The following is a 19167-nucleotide window of genomic DNA, read 5'->3' as shown; positions in this document are numbered from 1 at the left end:
TCTCTCTCTCTCTCTCTCTCTCTCTCTCTCTCTCTCTCTCTCTCTCTCTCTCTCTCTCTCTCCCTCCCTCCCTCCCTCCCTCCCCCTCTCCCTCCCTCTCTTTCCTTCCCCCTCCCTCTCTTTCCTTCCCCCTCCCTCTCCCTCCCTCTCTGCCCACACACACACACACACCTCCCTCCCTCTCTCCCTCACCCGCTCTCTCCCTCACCCGCTCTCTCCCTCACCCACTCTCTCCCTCTCCTCTCTCTCCCTCCCGCCTCTCTCTCCATCTTCTCCCCCCCCCCCTCCCCTTCTACTTTCTTCTCACTTCAGTGGAAGGGTCGCATCCCCCCCCACCCACCCATTTATCTCTCCCTTTATCACTCCCTTTCTCTCTCTCTCTCTTTCTCTCTCTCTTCCTCTCTCTCTCTCTCTCCCTCCCCCATCCCAACAGGGTCAAACATGGCAGCCAGAGGTCCCAGGGGAACAGGAAAGAGCCAAGGTGACGAGATGAAGGAAATGTTCGCCCAGTTTCTGGAGGACATCAAGAGTGAGATGCAAGAAATGATGCAGGAAATGAAGAACGAAATAAGCAACCTGAAAAGAGAGCTGACAGCAGCAAAGGAGGAGATTAGAGCCCTCAAAGAGAATGGTATCGAAGCTGAGAATCAGAAAACCACCCAGGGAGAAGGTGGTAATAGTTTTCTGGACGAGAATGCCACAATAAAAGCAACATTTGCGGAAATACTAAAAAAAAATAACTCTGAAGTAATGACTGCAGTGATGGAGGTGGCCATGAAAGCAGCCACCTCGCAGGAGGCGGCACGCTCCACTAGCCAACTGCTGGAAAGGAACAGATCAGTGGTTGCTGTGGGTATTAAGGAGCAGGAAGGATCTAATAGGACAGAGTGGAATGACAAGGACAAAGCAGCAGTGAATGAAGTACTAAAGGCACTAGACATGGAAGGGGCTGAGCATAGCATTGAGAAGGTTTTCAGGCTAGGCCGGTACAACAAAGACCGAGACTGAATGATAAAGATAGTGTTTGCAAACGAGAACACAAAAGAGAAGATCCTATCAAGGAAGAGCTCCCTGAAAAACGTGGGAAAATTAAAAAATGTATTCCTCCAGAGAGACATGACAAGGGAGGAGAGAGCCGTGGCGGCAGAAGCAAGGAAGAGGCGCAGGGCGAGAGGGGAAAACCAGGAAGTTACAGCTCCCAGCACAACACCCCCAGAGACGAGGGGGGAACCCACAACCAGCTACCCAGTAACACCAGAAGGGAGGACAACCCCGCCTCCCTCCTCTGCATAGAAAACCCCTCTACCCCAAACCCTCCCTGCCCCCACTCAAATGTTCAGCCAAATCTTCCTCCCCCCACACCCAATCCCCACCCTTCTACCCCTCCCCTCCTCCCAAGTCCTCCCTCCCCCCCCTTTCCTTCCCGTCCTCCCTCCCCTTTCACCCCATACCCTCCCTGTCCCTCCCCCTTCACTGGATCCCCCGCCCCTCATCCCAGTATCCTCTGAGACCCTGTTATCCACCTCACAGGTCCTCACAACCATGGAACAGCCTCCCCCACCAGCAGAACACTCACCAAGGAGGCGATTTGAGAAGGGACAGAAGAAAGCGATGTACACTAACATAGATGGAATTACAAATAAAGCAAATGAGCTTGGAGAACTGGTACTAGAGGAAAACCCAGACATAATAGCCCTCACAGAAACAAAGATCACGAAAACGATAACAAATGCAGTGTTCCCACAGGACTATTATGTTATGAGGAAAGAGAGGGAAGGAAGAGGTGGGGGTGGTGTAGCTCTGCTGGTAAGAAAAGGCTGGGATTTTGAGGAGATGGATATTCAGGGCTGTGAAGGTTTCAGTGACTACATAGCAGGTACTGTAACAAATGGAGGGAAAAAAATTATAGTCGCAGTCATATATAATCCACCACCAAATGACAGAAGACCTAGACAGGAATATGATAGAAACAACATGGCCACCATTAACATAATAGAAAGAGCAGCTTCTGTTGCTAGCAGGAATGGATATGGGTTACTAATTATGGGAAACTTCAACCATGGGAAGAAAGATTGGAAGAACAGAGACCCACATGGAGGACCAGAAACATGGAGAGCTAAGCTGCTGGACGTGGCAACAAGAAACTTTCTAAGCCAGCACACTAAAGAACCAACAAGAATGAGAGGAGAAGATGAACCAGCAATGCTTGATTTGATATTTACCCTAAATGAATGGGATATAAGGGAAGTTAAGATGGAAGCGCCCTTGGGAATGAGTGACCACAGTGTATTGAACTTTGAGTACTTGGTAGAGCTAGGACTTATCTCCCCCAAAAAAGAACTAGGAATCAAAAGGCTGGCATACCGAAAGGGGAATTATGAACAGATGAGAAGTTTCCTAAGTGAAATACCTTGGGACACAAACCTCAGAGACAAGTCTGTACAGGGTATGATGGACTATGTTACCCAAAAGTGTCAGGAGGCAGTAAACAGGTTCATCCCGGCCCAAAGGGAAAAATCCGAGAAGCAACAGAAGAATCCATGGTATAATAGGGCATGTATCGAAGCGAAGAAACTGGACAAAAAGGCGTGGAGGAACTTCCGGAATAACAGAACACCAGAAAGCAGAGAGAGATACCAGAGAACCAGGAATGAGTACGTCAGGGTGAGAAGAGAAGCAGAGAAAAATTTTGAAAATGATATAGCAAACAAAGCCAAGACTGAACCAAAGCTACTCCACAGTCACATCAGAAGGAAAACAACAGTGAAAGAACAGGTACTGAAACTTAGAACAGGCGAGGACAGGTATACAGAGAATGACAGAGAGGTGTGTGAGGAACTCAACAAGAGGTTCCAGGAGGTCTTCACAATAGAACAGGGTGGGGTCACTGTGCTAGGAGAAAGGGAGGTAAACCAGGCGGCCTTGGAGGAGTTCGAAATTACGAGAGAGGAGGTCAAGAGACACCTGCTGGATCTGGATGTTAGAAAGGCTGTTGGTCCAGATGGGATCTCACCATGGGTACTGAAAGAGTGTGCAGAGGCACTTTGCTTGCCACTCTCCATAGTGTATAGTAAGTCACTAGAGACGGGAGACCTACCAGAAATATGGAAGACGGCGAATGTGGTCCCAATATACAAAAAGGGCGACAGACAAGAGGCACTGAACTACAGGCCAGTGTCCTTGACTTGTATACCATGCAAGGTGATGGAGAAGATCGTGAGAAAAAACCTGGTAACACATCTGGAGAGAAGGGACTTCGTGACAAATCGCCAACATGGATTCAGGGAGGGTAAATCTTGCCTTACAGGCTTGATAGAATTCTACGATCAGGTGACACAGATTAAGCAAGAAAGAGAGGGCTGGGCGGACTGCATTTTCTTGGATTGTCGGAAAGCCTTTGACACAGTACCGCATAAGAGGCTGGTACATAAGCTGGAGAGACAGGCAGGTGTAGCTGGTAAGGTGCTCCAGTGGATAAGGGAGTATCTAAGCAATAGGAAGCAGAGAGTTACGGTGAGGGGTGAGACCTCCGATTGGCGTGAAGTCACCAGTGGAGTCCCACAGGGCTCTGTACTCGGTCCTATCTTGTTTCTGATATATGTAAATGATCTCCCGGAGGGTATCGATTCATTTCTCTCAATGTTTGCGGACGATGCTAAAATTATGAGAAGGATTAAAACAGAAGAGGACTGTTTGAGGCTTCAAGAAGACCTAGACAAGCTGAAGGAATGGTCGAACAAATGGTTGTTAGAGTTTAACCCAACCAAATGTAATGTAATGAAGATAGGTGTAGGGAGCAGGAGGCCAGATACAAGGTATCATCTGGGAGAGGAAATTCTTCAGGAGTCAGAGAAGGAAAAAGACTTGGGGGTTGATATCACGCCAGACCTGTCTCCTGCAGCACATATCAAGCGGATAACATCAGCGGCATATGCCAGGCTGGCCAACATACGAACGGCATTCAGAAACTTGTGTAAAGAATCATTCAGAACTTTGTATACCACATATGTCAGGCCAATCCTGGAGTATGCAGCCCCAGCATGGAGTCCATATCTAGTCAAGGATAAGACTAAACTGGAAAAGGTTCAAAGGTTTGCCACCAGACTAGTACCCGAGCTGAGAGGTATGAGCTACGAGGAGAGACTACGGGAATTAAACCTCACTTCGCTGGAAGACAGAAGAGTTAGGGGGGACATGATCACCACATTCAAGATTCTGAAGGGGATTGATAGGGTAGATAAAGACAGTCTATTTAACACAAGGGGAACACGCACAAGGGGACACAGGTGGAAACTGAGTGCCCAAATGAGCCACAGAGATATTAGAAAGAACTTTTTTAGTGTCAGAGTGGTTGACAAATGGAATGCATTAGGGGGTGATGTGGTGGAGGCTGACTCCATACACAGTTTCAAGTGTAGATATGACAGAGCCCGATAGGCTCAGGAATCTGTACACCTGTTGATTGACGGTTGAGAGGCGGGACCAAAGAGCCAGAGCTCAACCCCCGCAAACACAACTAGGTGAGTACAACTAGGTGAGTACACACACACACACACACACACACACACACACACACACACACACACACACACACACACACACACACACACACAAGAATGAGAGGAGAAGATGAACCAGCAATGCTTGATTTGATATTTACCCTAAATGAATGGGATATAAGGGAAGTTAAGATGGAAGCGCCCTTGGGAATGAGTGACCACAGTGTATTGAACTTTGAGTACCTGGTAGAGCTAGGACTTATCTCCCCCCAAAAAGAACTAGGAATCAAAAGGCTGGCATACCGAAAGGGGAATTATGAACAGATGAGAAGTTTCCTAAGTGAAATACCTTGGGACACAGACCTCAGAGACAAGTCTGTACAGGGTATGATGGACTATGTTACCCAAAAGTGTCAGGAGGCAGTAAACAGGTTCATCCCGGCCCAAAGGGAAAATTCCGAGAAGCAACAAAAGAATCCATGGTATAATAGGGCATGTATGGAAGCGAAGAAACTGAACAAGAAGGCGTGGAGGAACTTCCGGAATAACAGAACACCAGAAAGCAGGGAGAGATACCAGAGAACAAGGAATGAGTACGTCAGGGTGAGAAGAGAAGCAGAGAAAATTTTTGAAAATGATATAGCAAACAAAGCCAAGACCGAACCAAAGCTACTCCACAGTCACATCAGAAGGAAAACAACAGTGAAAGAACAGGTATTGAAACTTAGAACAGGCGAGGACAGGTATACAGAGAATGACAGAGAGGTGTGTGAGGAACTCAACAAGAGGTTCCAGGAGGTCTTCACAATAGAACAGGGTGAGGTCACTGTGCTAGGAGAAAGGGAGGTAAACCAGGCGGCCTTGGAGGAGTTCGAAATTACGAGAGAGGAGGTCAAGAGACACCTGCTGGATCTGGATGTTAGAAAGGCGGTTGGTCCAGATGGGATCTCACCATGGGTACTGAAAGAGTGTGCAGAGGCACTTTGCTTGCCACTCTCCATAGTGTATAGTAAATCACTAGAGACGGGAGACCTACCAGAAATATGGAAGACGGCGAATGTGGTCCCAATATACAAAAAGGGCGACAGACAAGAGGCACTGAACTACAGGCCAGTGTCCTTGACTTGTATACCATGCAAGGTGATGGAGAAGATCGTGAGAAAAAACCTGGTAACACATCTGGAGAGAAGGGACTTCGTGACAAATCGCCAACATGGATTCAGGGAGGGTAAATCTTGCCTTACAGGCTTGATAGAATTCTACGATCAGGTGACACAGATTAAGCAAGAAAGAGAGGGCTGGGCGGACTGCATTTTCTTGGATTGTCGGAAAGCCTTTGACACAGTACCGCATAAGAGGCTGGTACATAAGCTGGAGAGACAGGCAGGTGTAGCTGGTAAGGTGCTCCAGTGGATAAGGGAGTATCTAAGCAATAGGAAGCAGAGAGTTACGGTGAGGGGTGAGACCTCCGATTGGCGTGAAGTCACCAGTGGAGTCCCACAGGGCTCTGTACTCGGTCCTATCTTGTTTCTGATATATGTAAATGATCTCCCGGAGGGTATCGATTCATTTCTCTCAATGTTTGCGGACGATGCCAAAATTATGAGAAGGATTAAAACAGAAGAGGACTGTTTGAGGCTTCAAGAAGACCTAGACAAGCTGAAGGAATGGTCGAACAAATGGTTGTTAGAGTTTAACCCAACCAAATGTAATGTAATGAAGATAGGTGTAGGGAGCAGGAGGCCAGATACAAGGTATCATCTGGGAGAGGAAATTCTTCAGGAGTCAGAGAAGGAAAAAGACTTGGGGGTTGATATCACGCCAGACCTGTCTCCTGCAGCACATATCAAGCGGATAACATCAGCGGCATATGCCAGGCTGGCCAACATACGAACGGCATTCAGAAACTTGTGTAAAGAATCATTCAGAACTTTGTATACCACATATGTCAGGCCAATCCTGGAGTATGCAGCCCCAGCATGGAGTCCATATCTAGTCAAGGATAAGACTAAACTGGAAAAGGTTCAAAGGTTTGCCACCAGACTAGTACCCGAGCTGAGAGGTATGAGCTACGAGGAGAGACTACGGGAATTAAACCTCACTTCGCTGGAAGACAGAAGAGTTAGGGGGGACATGATCACCACATTCAAGATTCTGAAGGGGATTGATAGGGTAGATAAAGACAGTCTATTTAACACAAGGGGAACACGCACAAGGGGACACAGGTGGAAACTGAGTGCCCAAATGAGCCACAGAGATATTAGAAAGAACTTTTTTAGTGTCAGAGTGGTTGACATATGGAATGCATTAGGGGGTGATGTGGTGGAGGCTGACTCCATACACAGTTTCAAGTGTAGATATGACAGAGCCCGATAGGCTCAGGAATCTGTACACCTGTTGATTGACGGTTGAGAGGCGGGACCAAAGAGCCAGAGCTCAACCCCCGCAAACACAACTAGGTGAGTACAACTAGGTGAGTACACACACACACACACACACACACACACACACACACACACCCACACACACACACACACACACACACACACACACACACACACACACACACACACACACAAGAATGAGAGGAGAAGATGAACCAGCAATGCTTGATTTGATATTTACCCTAAATGAATGGGATATAAGGGAAGTTAAGATGGAAGCGCCCTTGGGAATGAGTGACCACAGTGTATTGAACTTTGAGTACCTGGTAGAGCTAGGACTTATCTCCCCCCAAAAAGAACTAGGAATCAAAAGGCTGGCATACCGAAAGGGGTATTATGAACAGATGAGAAGTTTCCTAAGTGAAATACCTTGGGACACAGACCTCAGAGACAAGTCTGTACAGGGTATGATGGACTATGTTACCCAAAAGTGTCAGGAGGCAGTAAACAGGTTCATCCCGGCCCAAAGGGAAAAATCCGAGAAGCAACAAAAGAATCCATGGTATAATAGGGCATGTATGGAAGCGAAGAAACTGAACAAGAAGGCGTGGAGGAACTTCCGGAATAACAGAACACCAGAAAGCAGGGAAAGATACCAGAGAACAAGGAATGAGTACGTCAGGGTGAGAAGAGAAGCAGAGAAAATTTTTGAAAATGATATAGCAAACAAAGCCAAGACCGAACCAAAGCTACTCCACAGTCACATCAGAAGGAAAACAACAGTGAAAGAACAGGTATTGAAACTTAGAACAGGCGAGGACAGGTATACAGAGAATGACAGAGAGGTGTGTGAGGAACTCAACAAGAGGTTCCAGGAGGTCTTCACAATAGAACAGGGTGAGGTGGCTGTGCTAGGAGAAAGGGAGGTAAACCAGGCGGCCTTGGAGGAGTTCGAAATTACGAGAGAGGAGGTCAAGAGACACCTGCTGGATCTGGATGTTAGAAAGGCGGTTGGTCCAGATGGGATCTCACCATGGGTACTGAAAGAGTGTGCAGAGGCACTTTGCTTGCCACTCTCCATAGTGTATAGTAAATCACTAGAGACGGGAGACCTACCAGAAATATGGAAGACGGCGAATGTGGTCCCAATATACAAAAAGGGCGACAGACAAGAGGCACTGAACTACAGGCCAGTGTCCTTGACTTGTATACCATGCAAGGTGATGGAGAAGATCGTGAGAAAAAACCTGGTAACACATCTGGAGAGAAGGGACTTCGTGACAAATCGCCAACATGGATTCAGGGAGGGTAAATCTTGCCTTACAGGCTTGATAGAATTCTACGATCAGGTGACACAGATTAAGCAAGAAAGAGAGGGCTGGGCGGACTGCATTTTCTTGGATTGTCGGAAAGCCTTTGACACAGTACCGCATAAGAGGCTGGTACATAAGCTGGAGAGACAGGCAGGTGTAGCTGGTAAGGTGCTCCAGTGGATAAGGGAGTATCTAAGCAATAGGAAGCAGAGAGTTACGGTGAGGGGTGAGACCTCCGATTGGCGTGAAGTCACCAGTGGAGTCCCACAGGGCTCTGTACTCGGTCCTATCTTGTTTCTGATATATGTAAATGATCTCCCGGAGGGTATCGATTCATTTCTCTCAATGTTTGCGGACGATGCCAAAATTATGAGAAGGATTAAAACAGAAGAGGACTGTTTGAGGCTTCAAGAAGACCTAGACAAGCTGAAGGAATGGTCGAACAAATGGTTGTTAGAGTTTAACCCAACCAAATGTAATGTAATGAAGATAGGTGTAGGGAGCAGGAGGCCAGATACAAGGTATCATCTGGGAGAGGAAATTCTTCAGGAGTCAGAGAAGGAAAAAGACTTGGGGGTTGATATCACGCCAGACCTGTCTCCTGCAGCACATATCAAGCGGATAACATCAGCGGCATATGCCAGGCTGGCCAACATACGAACGGCATTCAGAAACTTGTGTAAAGAATCATTCAGAACTTTGTATACCACATATGTCAGGCCAATCCTGGAGTATGCAGCCCCAGCATAGAGTCCATATCTAGTCAAGGATAAGACTAAACTGGAAAAGGTTCAAAGGTTTGCCACCAGACTAGTACCCGAGCTGAGAGGTATGAGCTACGAGGAGAGACTACGGGAATTAAACCTCACTTCGCTGGAAGACAGAAGAGTTAGGGGGGACATGATCACCACATTCAAGATTCTGAAGGGGATTGATAGGGTAGATAAAGACAGTCTATTTAACACAAGGGGAACATGCACAAGGGGACACAGGTGGAAACTGAGTGCCCAAATGAGCCACAGAGATATTAGAAAGAACTTTTTTAGTGTCAGAGTGGTTGACAAATGGAATGCATTAGGGGGTGATGTGGTGGAGGCTGACTCCATACACAGTTTCAAGTGTAGATATGACAGAGCCCGATAGGCTCAGGAATCTGTACACCTGTTGATTGACGGTTGAGAGGCGGGACCAAAGAGCCAGAGCTCAACCCCCGCAAACACAACTAGGTGAGTACAACTAGGTGAGTACACACACACACACACACACACACACTTACAAACACACATTAGGTTTGTGAACAAACATCAACATGGGTTCTGGACAGGGATATCGTGCCTAACAAACCTTCTGGAATTCTATGATAAAATAACGAGGATAAGACAGGAAAGAGATGGTTGGGCGGACTGCATATTTCTGGACTGCCAAAAAGCCTTTGATACAGTACCGCACATGAGACTGCTGCTCAAACTCGAGAGGCAGGCGGGGGTGGGGGAAAGGTCCTAGCGTGGATAAGGAACTACCTAACAGGAAGGAGTCACAGAGTTACGGTAAGGGGCGAGAAGTCGGACTGGCGAACAGTAACAAGTGGAGTACCAAAAGGATCGGTGCTGGGACCAATTCTATTTCTTGTATATGTTAACGACATGTTTACAGGCGTAGAGTCCTACATGTCGATGTTTGCGGATGACGCAAAGTTGATGAGAAGAGTTGTGACAGATGAGGATTGCAGGATCCTCCAAGAGGACCTGAACCGGTTGCAGAGATGGTCAGGGAAATGGCTTCTGGAATTCAACACGAGCAAATGTAAAGTTATGGAAATGGGACTAGGAGATAGGAGACCAAAGGGACAGTACACAATGAAGGGGAACAGCCTACCTGTGACGACGCGCGAAAGAGATCTGGGTGTGGACGTAACACCTAATCTATCTCCTGAGGCACATATAAATAGGGTAACGACAGCAGCGTACTCTACACTGGCAAAAGTTAGAACATCATTCAGAAACCTAAGTAAGGAGGCATTTAGGGTGCTTTACACTGCCTACGTGAGGCCAGTCTTAGAGTATGCCGCCTCATCATGGAGTCCCCATCTGTAGAAGCATATAATGAAACTGAAAAAGCTTCAGAGGTTTGCAACGAGACTCGTCCCAGAGCTACGAGGGATGGGGTATGAGGAGCGCCTGAGGGAACTGTGCCTTACGACACTAGAAAGAAGAAGGGAGAGGGGGGACATGATAGGAACGTATAAAATACTCAGAGGGATTGACAGAGTGGACATAGCTGAAATGTTCACACGGAATAGTAACAGAACGAGGGGACATGGATGGAAGCTTGAAACTCAGATGAGTCACAGAGATGTTAGGAAGTTTTCTTTTAGCGTGAGAGTAGTGGGAAAATGGAATGCACTTCAGGAACAGGTTGTGGAAGCAAATACTATTCATAATTGTAAAACCAGGTATGATAGGGAAATGGGACAGGAGTCATTGCTGTAAACAACCGATGCTCGAAAGGCGGGATCCAAGAGTCAATGCTCGATCCTGCAGACACAACTAGGTGAGTACAACTAGATGAGTGCACACACACACACACACACACACACACACACACACACACATGTGTGGGAATGCGTGTGTCTGTGTGAGTGTATGTTCATAAATAGAAGCCCAACTACTTGGGGTGGGCGGTAGAGCAACGGTCTCGCCTCATGCAGGTCAGCGTTCAATTCCCTCGACTGTTCAAGTGGTTGGGCACCATTCCTTCCTTCCGTCTCCACAGCCAGTGTGTGGGACCAGCTATGGCCTTCAGCTAGGGTGTGGAGCCTGATAAAGGTCTCAACCAGAGCTGAAGCTTTCAGCTAGGGTGTGGGCCCTACTGAAGCTCTCAGCTAGGGTGTGGGCCCTACTGAAGCTCTCAACTAGGGGTGTAGAGCGCCAGTTCAACGGCTACTATACGTCCCGTGCTGAAAAAAAATATTTTCTGAAAAAATTTAAATTTTGAAAAAAAATATCCCGTAAAAAAAATATTAGCATGACATTTTTGCTGGGCACGCGTCCAAGTTACGCTCCCACTACAGCATCCATATTCTCGTGTGTCTCATTACCATCTCCCCCCCCCCCCCCCCACCCACCCGAAATCTGCGTCTTAATTTTGTCTCTCAACATGTCTCATAATTCTTGACTCCCGATGATGAAAAGTGGGGCTTGCACTAGCGAGGCTCAACTTGTCTCTCCACCACGCAAGTCGACTCTTTATTTATTTATTTTACGAAGTCGACCAATTTGTTAAACTTAAAAATTATGGCACCGAAATTTGACGTTTTGTATGCATTAGTTTCAATTAGTTAGGTGGGCTGCATGAATTATAGTTCGTTTCTAGTTAGGCAAATCAGTTGCTTGTTTCACGGAATGACGAATCTGGGGATTCGCCATTCCTCGCGTAGCAAATCAAGAAACTGTGTGCTCAAGCACCTGGGAGTGTCCGGATGATTGTCTGACTCTCAAGTCGAACTGGATGCCTGGATTTCGCCGAAGCATTTTCTGTTATCTTTACCTCGTCTGTGTTCATCTAGAACAAAGAGGATATATAATATGATTTATTCAATACGTGTCCTGCTCTACGGGTTTTCATGTAAAGCATTATTATTTATTCTCTTCACAACGATATGCTATATTTTCTCTCAGTGTGCCAGAGAAAATTAAATTAGGCGAGAGACTGCAAGGCTACTGACCAGGTACCACTGTGCAACATGCAATTTTGCACATTTAAATATTGCGAGGACATAGACCAGGATACCAATTAAGGAGTCGGGTCAAGGAAGTACATCACAGAATCCTCGTCGCCTGATTTTGAAAAATTACCTAATTCTTGGTAATAATTTTGGTTCGATGCACTGTTACGGGGGGGGGGGGGGGAGCTGTTCATGAGGATGGACGAGTTGTTCACAAATGGATAATTTTTAACATTTTTCGAACAAAGCCTCTCTCACTTCCAGTGTTCAGACCGCAGTTGTAAAATGGTTCACCCCCATATTGCAAATACAAATTATTTCCAGCAAAACAAAAACACTCAACCTGACTGAACCTAACCAGACCTAACCTAACCAGCCCAAACTTGACCTAACATAACCAGACCTAACTTGACCTAACATAACCAGACACAATCTGATCTAACCAGACCTAACCTGATCTAACATAACCTGACCTAGACCGAACTTTACACAACAATTCAATATAAAATTGATATATTCATTTGCCAGATAACACTGAACTATAGAGATAAAATGGATTAATAAGTCTTTGTGGGGGGGGGGGTCGGTCGCAGCTTGGACGAGTATAGAAGCTTGAAGGGTAATTGCTTTGTGAGATGCGACAACGCTTGCAATGGTTAAGGACGGAGCCTATGGTCGCCACACCCTCAATGGGTTGGGTGTCTGTCAACAACGGTACTGTGGCTTAATGTTTGCAGTTGGTGTGATGTGTGCAGTGAACTTTGTGTTTGGAAGCATGCAAGCATCTCTGTTTATAGTGTGTCTCGAAGGTACTGTTTAGAGGACATGCTAGTGAAGCAGAGGTGTGAACAGGTGGTATTATTTGGGTGAATTGCGCAAAAGCGACTTTTGTCGTCTAGATAGCGACTTTATTTATCTTGATAACGATTTTTTTCTTCTAGATATTGGTGCTGCAAACCTCGGTGGGGAGGGGGGGGGGGTTGTTCACGACTTTCAAATAAGTCTTCAATGTTTCATCTTTTTTTTCTCTCTTTTAACCTTTTCTGGCCTCATATTAAAACTTTTTTCCTGCAGATAGCCACTTAGTTATGTACTGCAAACTTTGTTGCAGCTGAAATAATGGCTTCCACTATTTCAGCTTTGCACACACTCACAACTACATTTTTTAAAGAAATAGCAATTATTAAGAAAAAGGCGTCAAGCCACCATCACCATTTATCACTTAAGATATATAGACAAGAATCTGGGATGATTTGAGGGATATAAAAGAAAGAAAGGAGAGGGAATTTAACAGGGGAAAGCATTGGAAGGAGACAGGATAAGGATTTGGGATGGGACGAGGGGAAAGGAATGGTGCCCAAACATTAGGACGGTCGGGTATCGAACGCCGACCTGCAAGAAGCGAACGAACCCGGAGGAATAAGACTTCCGGGTCAGTTACCAGCAGAGAGGTTATTATGTCCGTGGGTCAGGGGGACAGTCCGAACATAAGGAGGTTTACTCCTACAGTATACCACATTATTACAAATATAGCACAAAGGTGCCCTTGGAGTGGAGACATAGTCAGGGAATGAAAGATTCCCAGTGTGAAAAAAATAATGTAAAAAAAAAGAATCCCAGCTGAGGAATGGAACCTATGTTCCCAGCGAATTCAGGTTCGAATCCTCCTCACGGCTTCTGTTGATTTTCACAGTGATATATCACGATAATGTGATTTCTCTCTGTGTGTAATCCCAGAGTGTTTACCTCGCCGGCCGGAGCTCCACCCACGGATTCCTCGCAACTAAACAAGATATTACTTAATAGATATTAAACTAAACGTTTTAAGGCCCTGCCATGCAAAAGACAAACATATATGTTTCTTCCACAGAGACGTTCCCGGCTGTGGGCTTCCTCAACTTTTCACCAATCGATAAGTGTCAATTTTCAAGTTGTTTTAGCTAACCAGAAGCGTACGATCCTGTAGGTAGGCTAATATTTCATGAACGATGCTAATTAGACCGAAAAAGCGACACTTTTGCAGAGCTTTCAATTTCACTAGAAGGACCAGAATTTTTACGCAGTGGTCTATTAGACACGAAACAATAAATAACAATTAAGATACATTTAGATTTAGGAAGACCTGGGTAAATAATTGTTTGAAAACAGGGTTGATGATCTGTGGATCAGATTACCAGGTTACATATAAATGAAGTGGAATCATTCTATTGTTTCGAGCGTAGGTAAGCGCATGAATGAGTCTGGGTGGATAGGAACAGAAACTGCATCGTATGGACCAAATGTTACTTCAGCGGTTTCTTTAATTCTTATGCTTTTATATATATATATATATATATATATATATATATATATATATATATATATATATATATATATATATATATATATATATATATATATATATATATATATATATGTCGTACCTAATAGCCAGAACGCACTTCTCAGCCTACTATTCAAGGCCCGATTTGCCTAATAAGCCAAGTTTTCATGAATTAATGTTTTTTCGTCTACCTAACCTACCTAACCTAACCTAACCTAGCTTTTTTTGGCTACCTAACCTAACCTTACCTATAAATATAGGTTAGGTTAGGTTAGGTAGGGTTGGTTAGGTTCGGTCATATATCTACGTTAATTTTAACTCCAATAAAAAAAAATTGACCTCATACATAGAGAAAAGGGTTGCTTTATCATTTCATAAGAAAAAAATTATAGTAAATATATTAATTCAGGAAAACTTGGCTTATTAGGCAAATCGGGCCTTGAATAGTAGGCTGAGAAGTGAGTTCTGGCTACTAGGTACGACATATATATATATATATATATATATATATATATATATATATATATATATATATATCGTATATGTCGTACCTAGTAGCCAGAATGCACTTCTCGTCCTACTATGCAAGGGCCGATTTGCCTAATAAGCCAAGTATTCCTGAATTAATATATTTTCTCTAATTTTTTTCTTATGAAATGATAAAGCTACCCATTTCATTATGTATGAGGCCAATTTTTTTTATTGGAGTTAAAATTAACGTAGATATATGACCGAACCTAACCAACCCTACCTAACCTAACCTAATCTATCTCTATAGGTTAGGTTAGGTTAGGTAAGTTAGGTAGTCAAAAAACAATTAATTCATGAAAACTGGGCTATATATATATATATATATATATATATATATATATATATATATATATATATATATATATATATATATATATATATATATATATATATATATATGTCGTACCTAGTAGCCAGAACTCACTTCTCAGCCTACTATGCAAGGCCCGATTTGCCTAATAAGCCAAGTTTTCATGAATTAATTGTTTTTCGACTACCGAACCTACATAACCTAACCTAACCTAACTTTTTCGGCTACATAACCCAACCTAACCTATAGAGATAGGTTAGGTTAGGTTAGGTAGGGTTGGTTAGGTTCGGTCATTTATCTACGTTAATTTTAACTCCAATGAAAAAAAATTGACCTCATACATAATGAAATGGGTAGCTTTATCGTTTCATAAGAAAAAATTTAGAGAAAATATATTAATTCAGGAAAACTTGGCTTATTAGGCAAATCGGGCCATGCATAGTAGGCTGAGAAGTGAGTTCTGGCTACTAGGTACGACATATATATATATATATATAAATATATATATATATATATGTATATATATATATATATATATATATATATATATATATATATATATATATATATATATATATATATATACATATATACATATATATATATATATATATATATATATATATATATATATATATATAAATATATATATATATATATATATATATATATATATATATATATATATATATATATATATATGTATATATATATATATATATATATATATATATATATATATATATATATATATATATATATATATATATATATATATATATATATATATATATATATATATATATATATATATATATATATTGGTGTACACTGGCAGCAGGTTTTCTTTCAAACATGTTTCATTGAATATGACCGCATATTCTGTATTTATTATTTTCTGGTTTAGGGCTTCTATCCCTCTAACTATTTTCTTAGCATCAGGGCTTAATTGAAATAGGAGTTCTCCAAAACTCATTTTCGTACTTTAAGGTGAAGAAAAGAAGTGATTTACTATAGAGTGTATTACACTTATTTGTATAATTTGCACGACGTTTCGAACCTCCATGGTTCATTCTCAAGTGAACAGATCTTACAATACTAGTTGATTTTATACCCGCATTAGGTCAGGTGATAATACAATGAAGGTGAAAACATGGGAGGATACATAAGGGATAAAAAGTAAAGGAAGTACCTAAGCAAACATTAGTTGTGGGAGATTCCCAGATAAGGTATTTGGATAGAACGTTTTGTGCTAGAGATAGGGGGAACAGGTTAAGGGTTTGCTATCCCGGAGCTGGCATTGGTGATATTATAAACAACATGAATGATATTATGGCTGGTAATGGGAACAATCCCATTATTTGCATTAGCGTGGGAGGAAATGATGTTGGTCGAGTCAGGAGTGAGGAACTGATTCAGAGGTATAAAACAGCCATAGAGTTAGTTAGGAGCAAGGGAGGAATCCCGATCATATGTGGCATTCTTCCAAGAAAGGGAGTGGGAAATGAATGGATATCGAGGGCACTTGGTGTCAATTGCCGGCTGGAAAGATATTGCAAATCAAATGCAATATCTTTCATAGACAACTGGGAACACTTCTATGGAAGAAATGAAATGTATGCTCGTGATGGGGTGCATCTATCGAGAGCTGGGGTTGTTGCTGTTGCGAACTCGCTAGAAGAAGTGGTTAGAGGTGTTTGTTTGGGTTTAAACTGTTAGTAGATAGAGGTATGGGAATTGATTTGGAGGAAGGAGGTAATAAAAGTATGTGTTTGTGGGAGAAAGGAATTGGCAAAACGATCAGGGAAAGAGAAGGTCCGCAAAATAACAATTCACTTAGGGTATATTACACTAACAGTAGAAGTCTAAGAAATAAAATTAACGAATTAAATGCTCTTGTCTGCACAGAAAAAATAGATATTATTGCACTTACCGAAACGTGGATGAATGTAGAAAATAGAGAACTATTAGCTGAATATCAAATATATGGATTTAAACTATTTCACACAGATAGATATATTAGACGAGGAGGTGGAGTATCCATATATGTTAGGGACAATTTGAAATGTAGTCTCAAAGAGGGAATCAAAACAGAGCCACACACAGAAACTATTTGGATTGAATTAAACGAAAAAGCTAATAATATTATAATAGGAGTAATATATAGGCCACTAAATTTAGACAGAATGGAAGCAAAGCATCTATGGGATGAAATATCTAGAGCATCTAGATCTAACAGTATTTATGTCATGGGTGACTTTAATTTTAGCGGAATAAACTGGTTGAACAAAACAGGGAATAGTGAAGCAGAAGATTTTCTAGAATTAATTGACGATTGCTTTCTTACGCAACACATTAAGGAACCAACACGGGAAAATAATATTTTAGATTTAGTGTTAACTAACAGGGAAACGCAAATTAATGACATCGAAATAGGGAGTGAGCTAGGGAGCAGTGATCACAAAGAAATCAGATTTAGCATAGAATGGAATAGACCAGTAGGAGAAAATTCTGTTAAAGTGCCAGATTTTCGAAAAGCTGATTTTAATAGCCTAAGAAATTTTTTGGGTCAAATTGATTGGAAAGGCATGGGTATGGGGTGTGGGCCGGTCTTGGAGCGAGACATGAACCCAGCGATAGGTGACTTAAATGGGGATTTCGATGTGGATTCAATATATAACTTATTTAAGAATATTCTAAACAAAGCACAGGAACGTAGTATACCATACAAATTGAATAGATCGTATACTAATGACCCAAAGTGGATAACAAAGAATTTGAAGAACCTTATAGGTAAAAAGAGAGCTTGGTACAAAAGGATTAAAAATGGGGAGGTCACTTTAGAACAGGAATTCGTACAACTGGTTAGAAATGTTAAAAAAGAGATAAGGAAAGCAAAAAGAAACTATGAAGTTCGCATAGCAGGGCAAGCAAAGACAAATCCTAAAGGGTTTTTTCAGTTATATCGTACTAAGACTAGGGAAAGGATAGGTCCATTAAAAACTGAGACAGGTCAAATAACAGATAGTGATGAAGAGATGAGTAGTATTTTTAATCAATATTTTGTATCTGTATTTACTAAAGAGGAACTTAACAATATGCCTTCAGCCGAACAAGTCTATGTGGGTGGGGACGAGGACAGGTTGACGAGTTTAGCAGTTACCAGGGAGGATGTTCTTAAACAAATAGTAAAACTCAAACCAAACAAATCCCCAGGGCTGGATGAAGTGTTTGCTAGGGTGCTTAAAGAATGCAAAGAGGAGCTTTGTGACCCACTGTCAACCATATTTAATAAATCAATAGAGTCAGGCAGAGTGCCAGAGTTTTGGAAAGTTGCTAATGTAATACCAGTTTTTAAGAAAGGAGATAGATCACTTGCGTCTAACTATCGACCAATTAGCCTAACGTCTATTGTGGGAAAGTTACTCGAATCTATAATAGCAAATAAAATTCGTCTTCATCTTGAAAAACATAAATTAATAATTGAGTCGCAACATGGTTTTATAAATGGCCGTTCATGTTTAACAAATTTGTTATCTTTTTATTCTAGCATTGTTGAGGCAGTTGATAGTGGTAAGGATTGCGATGTTGTATACCTTGACTTTAGCAAAGCTTTTGATACAGTGCCACATGAAAGACTGATTAAAAAAATAGAGTCTCATGGTATTGGGGGTGCTATATTAAGCTGGATTAGGGCATGGCTATACCAAAGGAAACAGAGAGTTAGTATAAATGGAATCAAGTCAGAGTGGGAAAATGTTGTAAGTGGAGTGCCTCAAGGCTCTGTCCTGGGACCTCTGTTGTTTATAATATATATAAATGATTTAGATTCAGGTTTGAGTAGCAACATTTGCAAATTTGCCGATGATACGAAAATCGGTAGGGAAATTAATTCGGAGGAGGACTCACTATCACTTCAAGTTGATCTAGATAGGGTTTTGAAATGGTCAAAGGATTGGCAGATGCAGTTTAATGCTGATAAATGTAAAGTTCTGAGGTTAGGTAATGATGATAGAGTTACAAGATACGAGCTAGATGGTGTTGTGATTGCGAAGTCGGATTGCGAAAGGGATCTGGGAGTTA

The sequence above is a fragment of the Procambarus clarkii genome, chromosome 20 (assembly GCF_040958095.1).
Source record: "Procambarus clarkii isolate CNS0578487 chromosome 20, FALCON_Pclarkii_2.0, whole genome shotgun sequence".
NCBI lineage: Eukaryota > Metazoa > Arthropoda > Malacostraca > Decapoda > Cambaridae > Procambarus > Procambarus clarkii.
The sequence above is the reverse complement of the archived record's forward strand: the minus strand, read 5'-3'. Positions refer to the sequence as shown.